At 46.5% G+C, this 16,817-nt stretch overlaps 1 long non-coding RNA gene across 1 annotated transcript in view; it reads left to right on the top strand.

Annotated features, from left to right (window-relative positions):
• The first annotated feature begins 8,029 nt into the window (after nucleotides 1–8,029).
• The window catches only part of LOC138525581 (uncharacterized), a 99,087-nt gene continuing 90,299 nt past the window's right edge, over nucleotides 8,030–16,817 (top strand). The window contains exons 1-2 of the long non-coding RNA XR_011283368.1: nucleotides 8,030–8,103; nucleotides 13,566–13,637. This is a non-coding gene — a long non-coding RNA (uncharacterized lncRNA). The remainder of the gene's footprint in view (nucleotides 8,104–13,565; nucleotides 13,638–16,817) is intronic.

Genomic DNA, 16,817 nt, shown 5'->3' with positions numbered 1-16,817 from the left:
CCCATATTGCAACTAGGGCCATAGTGGAGCGCACATTCGTTGTGCTTAAGTCATGCTTCCGCTCCCTTGACCACTCTGGTGGTGAGCTACTATATGCACCACCAGTAGTGTGCAGGATAATTGTGGCAGCATGTTTCCTGCACAATGTTACAACACAGCATCGCGTACCGGCGGACATGGTGGTGCCCCTAGATCCCCAACCACATGCACGGCGGCTGTGCATGGGAGGGGAAAGGGCACGTGGCGAGGCTGCCCGTACCAAGCTTGTGGCACAATTTTTCACCTAAAATCCAACCCCTGTGGAGTGCACACAGCCCTGGCACATTCCAGGTGACATTCGATGATGACAAAGGGACAATCATCTGTCCCAACCTTAACACCCTGAGAATGTGTTCTTGGAAGTGCTACATTGTGTGCATCCCTTAGTACTAAAAGTATCTCAATCAGGTGTGCACAAAAGGAACACATGTAAGGTGGAGTATGCCAGTAAGACCATGCCAAAGTACACATCTAAATGCTGGTATGTCACCTAAACCCTCCCACACGCCCGACCCTCTGCAGCCATGGATGCGCGCAAAGCCCTCAGTTCTGCCCGTCGGCTCCTGTTGCTGGCCACCATGTTCAGCCTGTGTGAGTGGCATTTGGACCGCAATGCCTGCTGCTGGTGCTCCACCTGTCTTGCTGGGTTATCAAGGAATTGGCCACCGTATCCATGCCCTGAGCCAACATCTCATATGAATCAGCCTGGTGTTGCGCAGCAGCATACATGGACTGCTCCCACACACTATCGCCAGCAAACACACGGCCACCACGTTGGCGGACCCCACACCTGCCTGGGCCAAGGAAACCTGGCCCTTGATGTGATGGGGCTGTCTGTTGCTGCAGGACTGCATCCCTCCCTTGAGCAGCTGGCCCAGGAACAGGAATCAATACTGTGAAGCGTGACCCTTCTGCCGTAACCACCACAGACGGACGTGCAAACACTGACTGGCCTATGAGGGGTCATCCCCCCTCCAGACGTTTGGGAGGCAACAACACCCACAGTCGATGCACTCACCTGCAACACGACAGAGGTATCCATATCCATTTCACCACCAGAGCCAAAGGCTTCCTCGGAGGCAGACTCAGACTGAGTCAGGGCTAGGATGCCTGTAGCACTAGTGGATCTTCATGGACTACCACCCCACATCCTCCACTGGTGATTGGTCATGACTCAGTATCCAGTTCCTCCTCCACCTCCTCCTCTGCATCCAGTGCCTCATCACTTGCACATGGACAGAAACATTCAAGAAGAGCCATGTAAATAGAATAGCACACACACATAGGCATTACAATGTCATCATGCAACAAATCAACCTGCCATGTCACAAACTCCTGCACGTACGCAGTGTCAATGCAAGTGAAAGGTAGCATGAAAGGAGCGATTGATGTGTGTGGAAGAGCTAAATACAACATGTAGTGCATGGTGCATAGCACCTGCTACACACATGAGCACCTGACTGGTATAGTTCATTCACCAAAATCACTGATGCAAAAACACATATGCCACGTAGCATAGACATGCGTGAACTGTAATACTGCATGAGATGGAACTTGCTGACTACTGTCCCAGAGCCATGTACAATGAATGTGACATGGCATGACATGTAAATCACAAACTCAATACACACAAGTGTCACACAGTGCTATGATGCAAGGGTGGTTGAATAGAGTGAAGATAGACACACCCATCCCAAGAGGCCAGGTCACATTTACATCACGCGAGTGAATAGGCATGGTGAAGGTGAGACCTGGGGTTGGAAGTGGGAATGGGCAGTGCAGTACATGGGAATGGCATACCAATTAAATACAACTACATAATCAGCAATGAAAATGTGGCGGGCTGGTGGAAGTGTATGTGCAGACATCAGGTGTCAATGCTGCTAGAGGGTTGTAGGGAGACAATAAACAGCCACTGAGTGTGGGGGAGGGCAGGGAGGCAGTGCAAGGGTACAACCGGTGGCTCAGTGGCCCGTGTCAGAGATCAGACTGTGGGTAGGTGACTAGTGCATTCTCTCAGTCTTCCAGGACTCCAGCAGGGGAGAAGAGGTTGAGAAAGCACTACACATGAGGAAGCATCAGAAGTGCCTCCAGACCCGGAGAAGGTTCACTTCCAGTTCCATTGAGGTAGGGAGGCTGTACCAGCGGGCGGCCCCAGCCAAAGATAGACATTAACCACCAACTAATTGCTATGACAAGTAACTGACCCTAAGGGAGTAGGAAAGGGATGATCAAAGAACATGAGAAGTGAGCCAATTGGGAAGATGGAGGTGAAGGAACTGCAGCACCAGGACTCATAAGGCCCTGTGGACAATGCACAGCAATTGGAAATGAACAGTCGCAGCCACTGGGAGCAAGTGCCATCATCACAGTCCTAGGGAGATACAATACCTCGCACCAAGACAAAATGACAAGCCCCACTGCCCAGGTCAGGATGAGTTGCAGAGGGAAGAGAGTAGAGGCACAAAAATCTTGGTAGAGGCCATTGCAGTACCCCACGATAGGTATGACCAGTCCTCTGGAGACAGTGAGCTACTGGGGGAATGAGAGGAAAGGAAGAATACCCCTGAGGAAGTGCAGCTAGCAGGGTGACCTCTCAGAGACGTCAGAGATGTGCAGAGAGAAGGCGAGTATGGAGTGCAAGATTGTCACAGGCTATCCGCCATCACAGGTTGGAGCAGGAAGAGGGCCAAGAGAGCCTGGATAGAGAGTGACATGGAAGGAGTGAGCAGGTGTGGTGATGAGGTTTGTCATGGTGTGCAGCACATTGTGCTTATGCAATCTGCAAGACAACAAGCATGTGCCGGTCCACCATGACATGGTTCACCCATGGCAGTCATGTAAATGCAGCCAGAACTTTCAGACAATCATTAGACTTCATCCACGCAACATACACATGTCCTGGACACAAACGCATCACCACTCACCAGACATTTCCTCATAAATTGGCAGGTCTCCCACGTCTTGGATCCGCTCCACATCAATCATAGCACCTATGATCTCCTCATGTGGAGTGAGTTGTTCGTCCTCTCGTGGTGACTCACCTCCAGTCACCTGAGTAGAGGCGTAGTTGGCACCCAGTTTATCTTTGGCTCGGTGCCGGAGGTCATACCAATACTTCATTGCGTCAGAAGCTGAGCGCCTCTCATGGCCCAAGATGTTAATGCGATTGGCGACACACTGCCAGTGGGCCATAGGCTGGGCAGGTGTATGTGTGCTCCCTGCCCCCAAGCATGTCATGTTCTTGTTCCTGCACGTAGTCCACGAGGATCTGGAGTTCCTCATCACTAAAGCTCCTCTTCCTCGACATGTGGGTCTCCTGTGCCATGTCTTGGGACTGAGCCTGCTTGCCTACAGCACGCTTTACCTTCTTGCAAGGTCGTGCAGACCCTGAGTGGCTGGGACCACTTGGGTCAGTAGGGGCTGAAGCGCTTGTGGCCTGGACTGTGGCATCACACATTGATGGTGTGCCAGTAGGTACCCTTGCAGGTGGCTGTACCTGGGTGCTGGTGCCACGACGCTTCACAGCATGTTCCTTCCCCTTTGATGGACGGATGGCATCTGCCCCTGTGTCTGTGTGGACCGGGGTAGGAGGCCCCACAGGCCTGGCTGGGTGACCCGGTGGCTGGGTGGTGAGGTCTGCAGCTGTCCCTGCAGCTACCTGACCCTGTTGAGTGGGGGAATAGCTCTCACTGCACGGGCCCGGACACCTCAGACATTTTGGACACCTCACCCACCTCCACCACCTCGGACACTTCTGCCACCTGGGCCACCTGGGCCACTTCTGCCACCTCGGCTACCTCGGCCACCTCTGCTACCCCGGCCACCTTTGCCTCCCTTCCCACTAGTTGCCCTCCAAGTCATGGCAGAGATGGATTAGTACAATGGGAGGTGCAGCTATTGATTGTCCTGGGCAATTTGAGTGAGAGGGCAGTGTACGTGATGCTAAATGTACCAGTGTGCCCCAGCAAGGATCAATGTAACCCCTGGAGAAAAAAAAATGGCCTGCATAATGCACAGTCACCCAATATATGAACAATACATTTACGCGACCCCTCGGTAGCCCACTGTGGCCCCCAGCAACACAGAAAATATGTAAGCTACAGTGATGTTAAATAAGGGGTTACACGAGACCCAGGGGCACCCACAGAATGCAAAATGCGTACACAACTCACAGTCAGCCTCAAAAGTACACGCATGTGTGCACGGAGGCAATCCCCCACCAAAACAAGAGGCTTGCACGCAGGGAAGAGATCGCATGGAAACGAAGTCCACAAGTCCATCTGCTATAACTTGCGCAAGTGTGTGATGGTCTCCTACGCACTACTTTATCCCAATCCTGAACAACACACCCAACGTTCAGCGCATGTCACTTACCCTACGAGCTTAGGGCCTTTCCTCTGATGTCACGCTTACACGCTGTTTCTGCAAGTGCAGAGTCACTGTTTGCGGCTGCCCACACGTGTAACACGGAAGACCCATGCTCCTGCCTACCAGCCAATTTACCTGCCTCCAAGTGCCCCAAGCTGCCTCCTACGAGCCATCTGCTGCTGCTTGCCCACTGTGTGTGCCTGCTGCCCACATGCCCTGCAATTTTGGTGCCTGCTGTACAGCCATTGCCAGTGCTCCTGTCGTTGGACCTGAGAGCATGTCTCAAACTTGACAGCAGTTAGAGATTCACCCTTGAAGTCTCCCACCTCCTCTGCTTCCTCACCTGTGGACGCTTTGTCGGATGAGCTCTCGGAAGAAATGTCTCTTCTTTCTCGCCAGGAATTGTTAGACTTTTCTTTGCAGGTTTTAGGATAAGCTCTTCTGGAAGCCACACTGCCTAAAAGCAATAAGTCGGCAATAGGGGCTTCCAGTGAGCCCACCCCCACTTCAGGGAAAAGCCTTGCTGAAAAACCCTGATGTAGACCTTCTGTTGATGGTATCTTGAATCCCATGTAAATATGATCTTCTCTTTGTGTTGGTTACTTTTCCAATTGTAAAGACTACAATTCCCAAGATGCACCGGGACAGGATGCGTGGCTGACAAGGAACTTGGATTCAACAGAGAGGAATCGGAGTCGCCTTAACCAACAGGAAGGGAATCCAGAAGGTAAGTGGAGTAGGAGGATGAGGAAGTAAGTATCGAAATAAAGTAGGTGGCACCGAACCACGGTAACCGTAACCGCTACTGAGCCCGGGGAAAGCGTTAAAGAATAACACGGAAGAGGCGGCTCAGGAGCAGAACAAAAAGGAGGAAGACAAAGAGGGACGAACAGATTTAGAACAGAGGAATGAGTGAAAGCGTGTAGTATACGGAACACTTGAGCAGCGTGTAAACCCGAAGAGAAGCGCAGGGTTGCAACGCGCCGAGTGAAGCTTCCGACGCGTATTTAAACACGTCATCAAAACAAGGACAGAACCCTAGTCTGAATTTGAAGTTGTTTACAAAGAGAAGTCCAGAATTTGGAAGTGAATTGTGTTCCTCTATCCAACACAATAGTTAAGGGTACACCATGCAGTCGGACCACATCTCGAAGGAATACTTCTGCGGTGACTGAGGCAGATGGTGTCCCTTTCAATGCAGAAAAATGAGCCAGCTTACTAAATGAATCTACTACTACCATGATAGCCGTATGACCTATGGATTTGGGTAGCTCCACAATGAAGTCCATCGAAATATGTTGCCAGGGTCCGGTTGGAGGCTCCTCTTGTTGTAAAAGACCCAAGGGTTTGGCTGTACTGTATTTGTTCTGCGCACACGTGGGACAGGAAGAAACATATTCCTTGGTATCTCTGACTACAGTAGGCCACCAAAAGTGTCTTCTGATTAACTCCAAGGAGGCTGCTTGACCCTTGTGTCCTGCAGTAGGTGAGTCATGACACCATGATAAGGCCTTGGACTGGAGTTCTTGTGTAGGTAGATACAGCTGGTTCTCTTTAAACCAGTATCTCCCCTTCTTGTTTATTGATCTTTCCTGTGGTATAGAGGTGTCATTTTGAGTGTCATACACCTGTTGGAGAAACAAGTTAACAGTGCCTATAAATCTCTTTCCGGGTAACAAGAGTTCTTGTCCGGTATATTTTCCTGATTCTTCTCCATAACTCTGGGAAAGAGCATCTGCTAGTTGATTGTCCTTCCCAGGCACATAGGTGAGCTCAAAGTCGAATTGAGAAAAAAAATAGGCCCACCTTGCGTGACGTGAATTCCGGCACTCCATTTCTTGTAATATACTCAGATTTCTGTGATCGGTCCGTACACAGAAAGGATGTTGGGCCCCTTGTAACAAATGCCTCCATTCCTCACAGGCTTTTCGGATAGCAAGAAGCTCCTTTTCGAGTACCGAATAGTTCCTTTCACTTGGAATTAGAGTCCTTGAAAAGTATGCAATGGGATGTTCTAAGTGGTCTTCTTTTTTCTGCAAAAGAGCAGTGCCTATAGCTCCATGGGGGGCGTTGGTCTCTAGAATGAAAGGTAAAGTTTGGTCAGGCTGTCTGAGTACTGGTGCCGTGGTAAAAGCCTCTTTCAGTTGGTTGAATGCTTGGTCAGCTTCCGGGCTCCATTCAAATTTCACCCCTTTTTTCAATAAAGCAGTGATGGGTAGGATCATCTTTGAGAATCCGCTGATGCATTTTCTGTAGAAATTTGCTAAACCCAAAAAACGTTGTACATCTTTGACTGAACCAGGTATGGGCCATTTGGTTATTGCTTCTGTCTTCTGTGGGTCCATCTCGATTTGATTAGCACTTAAGATGAAGCCTAAGTATGGAACGGTTGTACCTTCAAATACGCATTTTTCCGGTTTGGCTAGAATGTTGTTTTGCCGGAGTCTTTGTAGCACCTCTCTGACATGTTGACGATGAGTTTCCAGTGTGTTTGAGTAAATCAGGATATTGTCTAAATATACGATAACAGATGTGAATAGTAGATCTGAAAAGACTTTGTCCATGAATCGTTGAAATTGAGCAGGAGCATTGACCAACCCGAAAGGCATAACACGATACTCATAATGCCCTAGGGGTGTCCTGAATGCTGTTTTTTCCGCTCGTCCCCTTCTTGTATTCTGAGCAGGTGATACGCACCCCTCAGATCCAGTTTGGTGAACCATTTTGCCCCCTGTACAGCTTCCATGATATCCTTAATGAGAGGCATTGGATATCTATCTCTGATAGTCGAGCTGTTGAGGCCTCTATAATCTATACAGGGTCTGAGTTCGGTGGTCCCCTTCTTGGAAATGAAGAATAGCAATGCTCCAGCTGAGGAAGTTGATTCTTGAATCAAACCAATTTGGAGGTTGGTGTTTAGGTAATCCCTTAAGGCTTCCTTTTCTGGGAGGGACAAAGGGAACATCCGTCCGAATGGAACCACTGCACCTGGTAATAGATCTATTTTACAGTCCTCCTGTCTGTGAGGGAGTAAAGGTCGAGGTTGGATGTCCAGAAAAACATCGGTATATTCTCTGTATGCCATGGGAACAATGTTCACACTGTGCATAGGCACCGGTTCTCCGTGAGTCGATGGTTTCTCCTTAGGGCTGAAACCAGAGACAGAACAATATTCGGAATGGAACTCCACTGTATTAGTCTTCCAATCTATGAAAGGGTTGTGCTTTCTAAGCCATGGTATTCCCAATATGACTGGAAAATGTGCAGCCTTTATAAGATCGAAACCCAGTCGTTCTTGGTGAAAATGCATTTGTACTGATAATTCCTGAATTTCTTCTATGACGGGTCCTGAAGTCAAGGGAGTGCCGTCTACACACTCAACTGGAATGGGTTGGGTTTTTACTTTACTTGGTGCTCATTGAGTTCTTGCCCATTGGTCGTCCATAAAGTTACCAGCCGCCCCACAGTCTAGCATAGCAAGACATTCCACTCTGGGGTGGTGTGAGAATGGCCTTTAAGACATGAATGATACTCAGAGCCAATACGTAGGTTGTTTGGATTACAACAAGAATCCAATTCTTTTATTAACTTAATATGTACTTTCTTTCTCTTTCTCTCTAGGTACTGAAAAGGATACAATTTCTCTTGAGGACTTCAAGCTTCAGGTAGATGGAGGTTTTGTCAACAGATCAGGTAAGAGTCTATAGTTTTCTTCTTTATAAAGTTTCAAACTTCAGTTAAAAGCATATAATTCTCCTTCTCAAGGTTTCCCTTTTCTTATTTCTCTTTATTTTGTCTTTATGATCTCCACTCTGGAATATATATATATATATTTCTCTTTTCTATTATCTCCTCCTTTGAGTTGTTCTTCTCTCCTTTCTTTGTCTTGGTTTCTAACTCTTTATCTTTCCTTTTCTCTCTCTTGCTCAGCTCTTTTGTTTGGATACGTGGCTTCTTGTTAATGAGTACTGATGCAGCCTTTGACTGTAGTGGTATTCATCTTCCCCTTTGTATACAGCTGTTCTCAGATGGGAATGTTCCCTCCCCCTTTTCATAACGAATCACTTCTCTTTAGTTTAGATATGGAACATTTCAGTTCATCACTTATTTCTTAAACGTATACTCTTCTAGTAAACACTGGAGTGCCCGGATGCTATTTTTTTCCATACTTGTATAAGCTTAAACTTTTTCCTTTTCCTAACAGTTCCCAAACATTGATTGCGCAACGGCGCGTATTTAAACTTCTATAATCCTTTCAACTTGGCTGATCGTACTAATGTCTCTAGCAAAAGGCGCAACGGCGCCAACTTCATTACTGTCTATCGAGTGACAAAGGTCGCCTTTTCTGTACTCAATCTGCATGCGAGTAAAGCGGTAGAGTTTTCCTCTCTCTCTCTCAGTCGCTCACTCACCTCCGACTGCGTGGTTTCAGTCAGACTTGGTTGCAACAGCTGACGGCTGAAACTGACTTCGCATCGGGTTCGGCGAAATGTTCACCTTGTCAGTTTCCTTTTCCTCGTAATCATACGGCCTTGGTTGTCGGGGAGCAGCGCTCCGGAATCAAATGGTGATATCTTGCTTCGACCAGCTTCACACTCCTGGGCGTTTTCACACATGCACAGGCCCGCTTCCCACTCAGCTGTTCATGTTTCGTTACTCGCCCTTCAGTACGCCCAAGATAAACCGTCCGCCTCGCTCTCGTCCTCACGTGCTCTCGTCTCCTAGGCGACCAACAAGAAAAATGTGCAGGCATTAGAGGAAAGGCCATACAGTAGGGACTTCCTGGTCCTCAATATCTTCACTACTCGGTATGAGTTTCTATAAAACTTACATCAGAACGTCACACCCCCTCTACTAAACCCTTACGTTCGGGAAGGGTTTGTGCCCTGGATAAATAATCGGCTTGTGACAGCAGCTTCCCAGGATTGTGAACAGTTTTAAAAGAGAAGGGCTGGAGGGAAAGGAACCACCTTAGTACTCTTTGATTCGAGTCCTTGTTACGTGCTAACCATACCAACGGTGCATGATCCGTTATTAGAGTAAATTCATGTCCCAGCAGATAGTATCTAAGAGCATCAATGGCCCACTTAACAGCTAAACATTCCTTTTCTATTGTTGGATAGTTAAGTTCGTGAGGCAATAATTTACGACTGATGAACAGCACAGGTCTTTCGCCGTTCCCTTGATTCTGGAGAAGGACTGCCCCAAGTCCCGTTCCTGAAGCATCCGTCTGAAGAACAAATGGGGATTCAAAATCAGGGCATTGTAACATTGCCTTACTGGTGAGAGCTTCTTTTAAAGCATTAAAGGCTTCCATAGCTTCAGTATTCTGCCACTCCTTCTTTGGTAAGGAGGGTTTCCTCAACAGATTTGTTAGTGGAGTAGCCAAAGTAGAAAAGTGTGGAATAAATCTTCTGTAATACCCCACAAAACCAAGGAAGGCCCGTATTTGTTTTGGATTTTCCGGGAACTTCAGCTCTTTGATGGCCTTTACTTTCTCCTCTTGGGGTTTAATTATCCCTTGTCCAACATAATACCCTAAATATTTCGTATGGAACTCAGCTATATGGGTTTTCTTAGGGTTTACATGTAAACCAGCACCCTTTAGTGTTACGAGCAGCTTTCTTAGATGAATCATATGTTCTTGCCAGGTGTTACTATATATAATGATGTCGTCCAGATATGCACCAACATATCCTTCATGTCCTTTTATCAAATGATTCATCAACCTTTGAAAGGTTGCTGGTGCGCCATGTAGGCCAAAGGGTAATACCGTAAACTGGTAGAGTCCGGTCGGAGTAGCGAAGGCTGTTTTCTCTTTGTCGGTTGCTGATAACGGTACCTGCCAATAGCCCTTGGTCAGATCGATGGTAGTCAGGAACTTGGCCTTCCCTAGATTATTCAAGAGATCGTCGATGCGTGGCATCGGATAAGCGTCAAATTTAGAAATTTCATTCAATTTCCGAAAGTCCATGCAGAATCTTACACTACCATCTGGCTTCGGGACCAGGACTACTGGGGAACTCCAGTCGCTAAATGATGGTTCGATGATTCCTAAATCTAACATTTCTTGAACTTCCTGGTTGATGGCTTTTACTTTTGACTCAGGTATCCGATAAGGTCTGAGTCTTACTACAGACCCTGGTTTAGTTTCTATACGATGGTAGGTTAGACTAGTTCTTCCTGGAAGGGAAGAGAATATGTCATCAAAATCTTGTAAAAGATGAGACAGCTCAGATTTCTGTAGTACCGTTAACTCCATGTTGATATTTAACCCTTCGACACCTATTTTCTCTTTTATCTGGGGAAAGTTTCCTTCTAACGGTACATCGTTAGTGATCATAGCAACGTTCCGTATTGGTGGAATCCACTTCTTAAGCAAATTCACATGATACGTCTGACACAGGAGTCTACTACCGGGTTGCATCACTTTATATGTTAAGGGTCCCAAAACTTCTTGGATCTCGAAAGGTCCCTTCCAACTGGCTAACATCTTGTTGTCTGATGTGGGCATTAAGATTAGAACCTGATCTCCTTTCTTAAAGGTACGAAGTTGGGCTTTCTGGTTGTAGCACTTCTCTTGGTTCAACTGAGCTTGGAGAAGATTGTCTCTTGCTACAACCCGTAGTTTTTCTATTCGTTCCTGCAGCTGTGAGGCATATTCAGTTAGGGACAACTCCTGTTCTGGTTGTTCCTCCCAATTCTCTTTCAACACGTCTAACAAACTCCTCACGGGTCTTCCAAACAATAATTCGAAGGGTGAGAAGCCTGTGGAAGATTGTGGAGTATTTCTGAGGGTCATTAGTATCCACGGTAATACTCGGTCCCAGTCTTTGTCTTCTGGTGAGGTTGTTTTCCGAATTATCTGCTTGATAGTCTGGTTATAGCGTTCTGCTAACCCATCCGTTTGTGGATGGTATACTGCTGTCTTCAGATGTTCTATCTTTAATGTATTGCAGATTTGTTTCATCACACTGGACATAAAGTTTGTTCCTCGGTCTGTAACAATTTCTCGGGGAATCCCTACTCGACCTATAAAAGGGATTAATACGTCACATATCTGTTGTATATTAGTGGCCTTTAGCGAGTGGCATAGTCTACCACAACGAGGATGTATTTATGACCTCTTCTCGTAGGATCAATAGGTCCGACAATATCGATACCAATTCTGCTGAATGGTTCTTGTACTAGGGGCATTGGTTGTAGTGGAGCTTTCTTTACGTTGGCCCTATTCCTCTTCTGACAGTCCTCACAGGCTTGACAAAATCTAAATACTTGTTGATATACCCCTGGCCAGTAAAATCTGTCCAAAATTTTCTTAGTAGTTTTCTCTGTTCCGAGGTGTCCCTCCCCAACTTGTACGTGAGCGACTTCTAGTACCGTTGGATAATATTTCTGAGGAACTACAAGTTGCTTCAACTCATCCCCAGTCCGGGATTTACTCACTCGGTATAACAACCCTTTCTCTTTGATGAAATGTGGACCTTGACCCTTGGGATCTTCCAAAGCTCGTTCCCTGGCATACTGAAGTAAGGGGTCTAGATCTTGAGCAGTCCTGAAACTATCACCATCTTCCTCTATCTTCCAGTCCACTGCTATGGGAAGTACATTCTTACTCTTCCATTCTTCTTTCTGAAGTTTCTTTAACTTTTTACTCTTAAATGCTTTATTGGTTGGTGGGTCGATTTCTTCTTCAAAGAAAGGGGCAATTTCCCACCAGCTCTTCTCAATTTTATGTATTAATTTAGGTAACTCAGGTATATCGGACCCAACTAATAATGGCTTTGGTAGATTGGGGAGAACAGCTGCTTTCACCCCCATGGTCTCCCCGCCTAGCTTAATCTGGATATTCTTTGACGGGTAAGATTTTACATCCCCATGTACACAGCGTATTGGAATTTCCCCAGAAGAACGATAAGCTTCACCTACCAACTCTCGTGTTATAGCGGTCTATAGACTCCCGGAGTCGATCAATGCAGTTGTCAGCTTTCCATCCACTTCCGCATCACAAGTATACAGGTATTGAGGTTGTTTTCCAGGTAGATGTTCCAAATATTCACTTTCTTTCAAGGAGTCGAAGGCCCCCACATCCATTGGTTCCGTTTTTGCTTTCTTTGTACAGAACCTAGCAAGATGACCCCATTCACCGCAATCAAAACATTGAGGGCCTCGAACTGTGGATGTAAAAGGACGATAATTGCTAGGGCCCTCACTGTTTGGTCGGGAACGTAAAACTTCTCCTTCAGGTTTCTTCAACATAGAATTTGGCCATCTCGATTGAGGCATAGCTTTGTTCACAGGGTGATGTAACTTGTTAGCTGTCGGATATGTCATTATCCGACCCTGTCCAGCTTTTTGATACGCCGAAGCCACATCTACTGCTTCCCTTAAAGATAGTCTATGGTGTTGTTTAACCCATCTCTGAACAGGTCCGGGAAGAGCCTCAATAAATTGTTCTAATATCACTTTCTCCGTTATTTCATTTGGAGAGGACACAGTGGGCTGTAACCATTTCTCTGCCAGCTCTTTAACTCGGTAGTACAACTGTCTAGGAGTTTCCTCTCCACCCAACTTGATGTCTCTGAATTTGATGCGATACGTTTCTTCATCGTGCCCCATCCTCTCTAACACTACTTTCTTCATATCTCCATACGTGGTGTGTCCTGTTGGGTTGGCGGTTTGATAAGCTGACTGCATTTCCCCGGTCATCAATGGTGCGATGTAATGGCACCATCTCTCGGCTGGCCACTGTGCATTTCGAGCAACTCTTTCAAAATTCACAAAAAAATGTGCAGGGTCTTCTCCTGTTGAATATTTTTGTAACACAGAGGTAGGTACTGGAGTGTTGTTCCTGGTATTAGTAACCTCAAGTAGTTGTGCTTGCTGCATTTGTAATGCTTGTTGAAATGCTAGTCTATCTGCTTGGGCCTGCTGAGTCTGTAATTGTAAGGCCTGTTGTAATAATTGTTGTCCCTCACTTAGGGTTTTAATAAGGTCCTCCATAGCGTTCTCCTATCCCACTTCTGACACCAATTGTGAGAATGGCCTTTAAGACATGAATGATAGTCAGAGCCAATACGTAGGTTGTTTGGATTACAACAAGAATCCAATTCTTTTATTAACTTAATATGTACTTTCTTTCTCTTTCTCTCTAGGTACTGAAAAGGATACAATTTCTCTTGAGGACTTCAAGCTTCAGGTAGATGGAGGTTTTGTCAACAGATCAGGTAAGAGTCTATAGTTTTCTTCTTTATAAAGTTTCAAACTTCAGTTAAAAGCATATAATTCTCCTTCTCAAGGTTTCCCTTTTCTTATTTCTCTTTATTTTGTCTTTATGATCTCCACTCTGGAATATATATATATATATTTCTCTTTTCTATTATCTCCTCCTTTGAGTTGTTCTTCTCTCCTTTCTTTGTCTTGGTTTCTAACTCTTTATCTTTCCTTTTCTCTCTCTTGCTCAGCTCTTTTGTTTGGATACGTGGCTTCTTGTTAATGAGTACTGATGCAGCCTTTGACTGTAGTGGTATTCAGCTTCCCCTTTGTATACAGCTATTCTCAGATAGGAATGTTCCCTCCCCCTTTTCATAACGAATCACTTCTCTTTAGTTTAGATATGGAACATTTCAGTTCATCACTTATTTCTTAAACGTATACTCTTCTAGTAAACACTGGAGTGCCCGGATGCAATTTTTTTCCATACTTGTATAAGCTTAAACTTTTTCCTTTTCCTAACAGTTCCCAAACGTTGATTGCGCAACTGCGCGTATTTAAACTTCTATAATCCTTTCAACTTGGCTGATCGTACTAATGTCTCTAGCAAAAGGCGCAACGGCGCCAACTTCATTACTGTCTATCGAGCGACAACGGTCGCCTATTCTGTACTCAATCTGCATGCGAGTAAAGCGGTAGAGTTTTCCTCTCTCTCTCTCAGTCGCTCACTCACCTCCGACTGCGTGGTTTCAGTGAGACTTGGTTGCAACAGCTGACGGCTGAAACTGACTTCGCATCGGGTTCGGCGAAATGTTCACCTTGTAAGTTTCCTTTTCCTCGTAATCATACAGCCTTGGTTGTCGGGGAGCAGCGCTCCGGAATCAAATGGTGATATCTCGCTTCGACCAGCTTCACACTCCTGGGCGTTTTCACACATACACAGGCCCGCTTCCCACTCAGCTGTTCATGTTTCGTTACTCGCCCTTCAGTACGCCCAAGATAAACCGTCCGTCTCGCTCTCGTCCTCACACGCTCTCGTCTCCTAGGCGACCAACAAGAAAAATTTGCAGGCATTAGAGGAAAGGCCATACAGTAGGGACTTCCTGGTCCTCAATATCTTCACTACTCGGTATGAGTTTCTATAAAACTTACATCAGAACGTCACAGGTGGTTAACCCATTTAAGAACTACCTTAAACACCATCAGGTGATGGGAGCTGTCCAAGGTGACCGAGGGGGTAGGTAGACAGGGATTAGCAGTTTGAACCCCTGCCTTGTCCCTGCTCAGGGTCGGGGTCTTTCGTTTCCCGCTTTCCGGGGAGGAACTTCAGGACAGTCACAGAGCAGGTGTTTCTCTGACCCACAATACAAACATAGGCTTAGATCCTTCCTTCGCTTTCTCTCAGCCGCTGTCAGAGGTCCTCTAGTTGATCCGATTTGCATAGGTTCTTCAGGCCCAGATGTTGAAGGAACCTTTCCCGAAGAGATCGGAAGGCTAGGAGGCAACGGAGGGTAAGACTTGGGTCTCCTTTTCTCTGCTTGCCTTTCAGAAAGACGACACTCAATCTGCAGGGCCAGTGTAACCAAGTCCTGAAATGAGGGTCTGGCAATTCTTGGTAATTCATCCTTGATTTCGTCTTGCAATCTTCTCCTGAATAATGTTTGTTTGGCAGAATCCGGCCATCCGGTTTCTTGTGCCAATCTTTGAAAGCTAGACACGTATGTCTGTACATCCGAGGGGCCTTGTCTTGCGTCCAATAAGTTTTCATAGGAGGAATATTGTACTTCTGGACTTTCGAACAGAGTTCGAAACTGCTGTGTAAACTGTCCATAATCATTCAGTACAGGATCTGAGCTTGTCACCAATGGAGTAGCCCAGGCTAGGACGTTACCCACTAAGTTAGATATAAGAAATCGACCTTAGCTTTATCAGGCTCATATGCTTTAGGACGGAATGTGAAATATATTAAACATGCACCCAAAAACTCTTTGATTCTTTTTGGGTTACCGTCGTATTTACCACACGATAATGGTAACAAGGGAAGGCCTCCTCTCTCTGCAGTAACTGTTGTCTCATGGCGGTATTATCTGCCCTGAGTGCAGCATTGTCGGTCTTCCGGTTCTGTACTTCTAAAATGATCTCTTTATAGCGTTAACTAATTCCTGATATTGCTCCAGGCTAGCCATCTTTTGGCGTTGCAAACTCTCAGACTTGGCAGCAGTTAGAGATTCACCCTTGAAGTCTCCCACCTCCTCCGCCTCCTCACCTGTGGACGCTTCGTCGGATGAGCTCTCGGAAGAAATGTCTCTTCTTTCTCGCTAGGAGTTGTTAGACTTTTCTTTGCCGGTTTTAGGATAAGCTCTTCTGGAAGCCACACTGCCCAAAAGCAATAAGTCGGCAATAAGGGCTTCCAGTGAGTCCACCCCACTTCAGGGAAAAGCCTTGCTGAAAAACCCTGATGTAGACCTTCTGTTGATGGTATCTTGAATCCCAGGTAAATATGATCTTCTCTCTGTGTTGGTTACTTTTCCGATTGTAAAGACTACAATTCCCAAGATGCACTGGGACTGGATGCGTGGCTGACAAGAAACTTGGATTCAACAGAGAGGAATCGGAGTCACCCTAACCAACAGGAAGGGAATCCAGAAGGTAAGTGGAGTAGGAGGATGAGGAAGTAAGTATCTAAATAAAGTAGGCGGCACCGAACCACGGGAACCGTAACCGCTACTGAGCCCGGGGAGAGCGTTAAAGAATAACGCGGAAGAGGCGGCTCAGGAGCAGAACAAAAAGGAGTAAGACAAAGAGGGACGAACAGAGTTAGAACAGAGGAATGAGTGAAAGCGTGTAGTATACCGAACACTCGAACAGTGTGTAAACCCGAAGGGAAGCGCAGGGTTGCAACGCGCCAAGTGAAGCTTCCGACACGTATTTAAACACGTCCTCAAAACAAGGACAGCATACTAGTCTGCTGCACTAGCTTCACTGAAGCGGAGATTGCTCATCCCTTCCTCCATTGCTCCCACAGCTTCCAGTGGGGACGATTCATGACAGCATGACTGAGGAAGATCTGGGCGGACATCGTGGGTGCCATGAATGCAAAGGGGGTGGCACCCCGTGACTACATCCATGTCCACAAGCGCTGGGAGGACTTCAAAGCCAGGACCCACAACAAGGCCTGGCACTTCCTCAAGGCT

Source organism: Ambystoma mexicanum, chromosome 7p (genome assembly GCF_040938575.1).
Source record: "Ambystoma mexicanum isolate Mex_15411 chromosome 7p, UKY_AmexF1_1, whole genome shotgun sequence".
Taxonomy (NCBI): Eukaryota; Metazoa; Chordata; class Amphibia; order Caudata; family Ambystomatidae; genus Ambystoma; species Ambystoma mexicanum.
The sequence above is the reverse complement of the archived record's forward strand: the minus strand, read 5'-3'. Positions and strand labels throughout refer to the sequence as shown.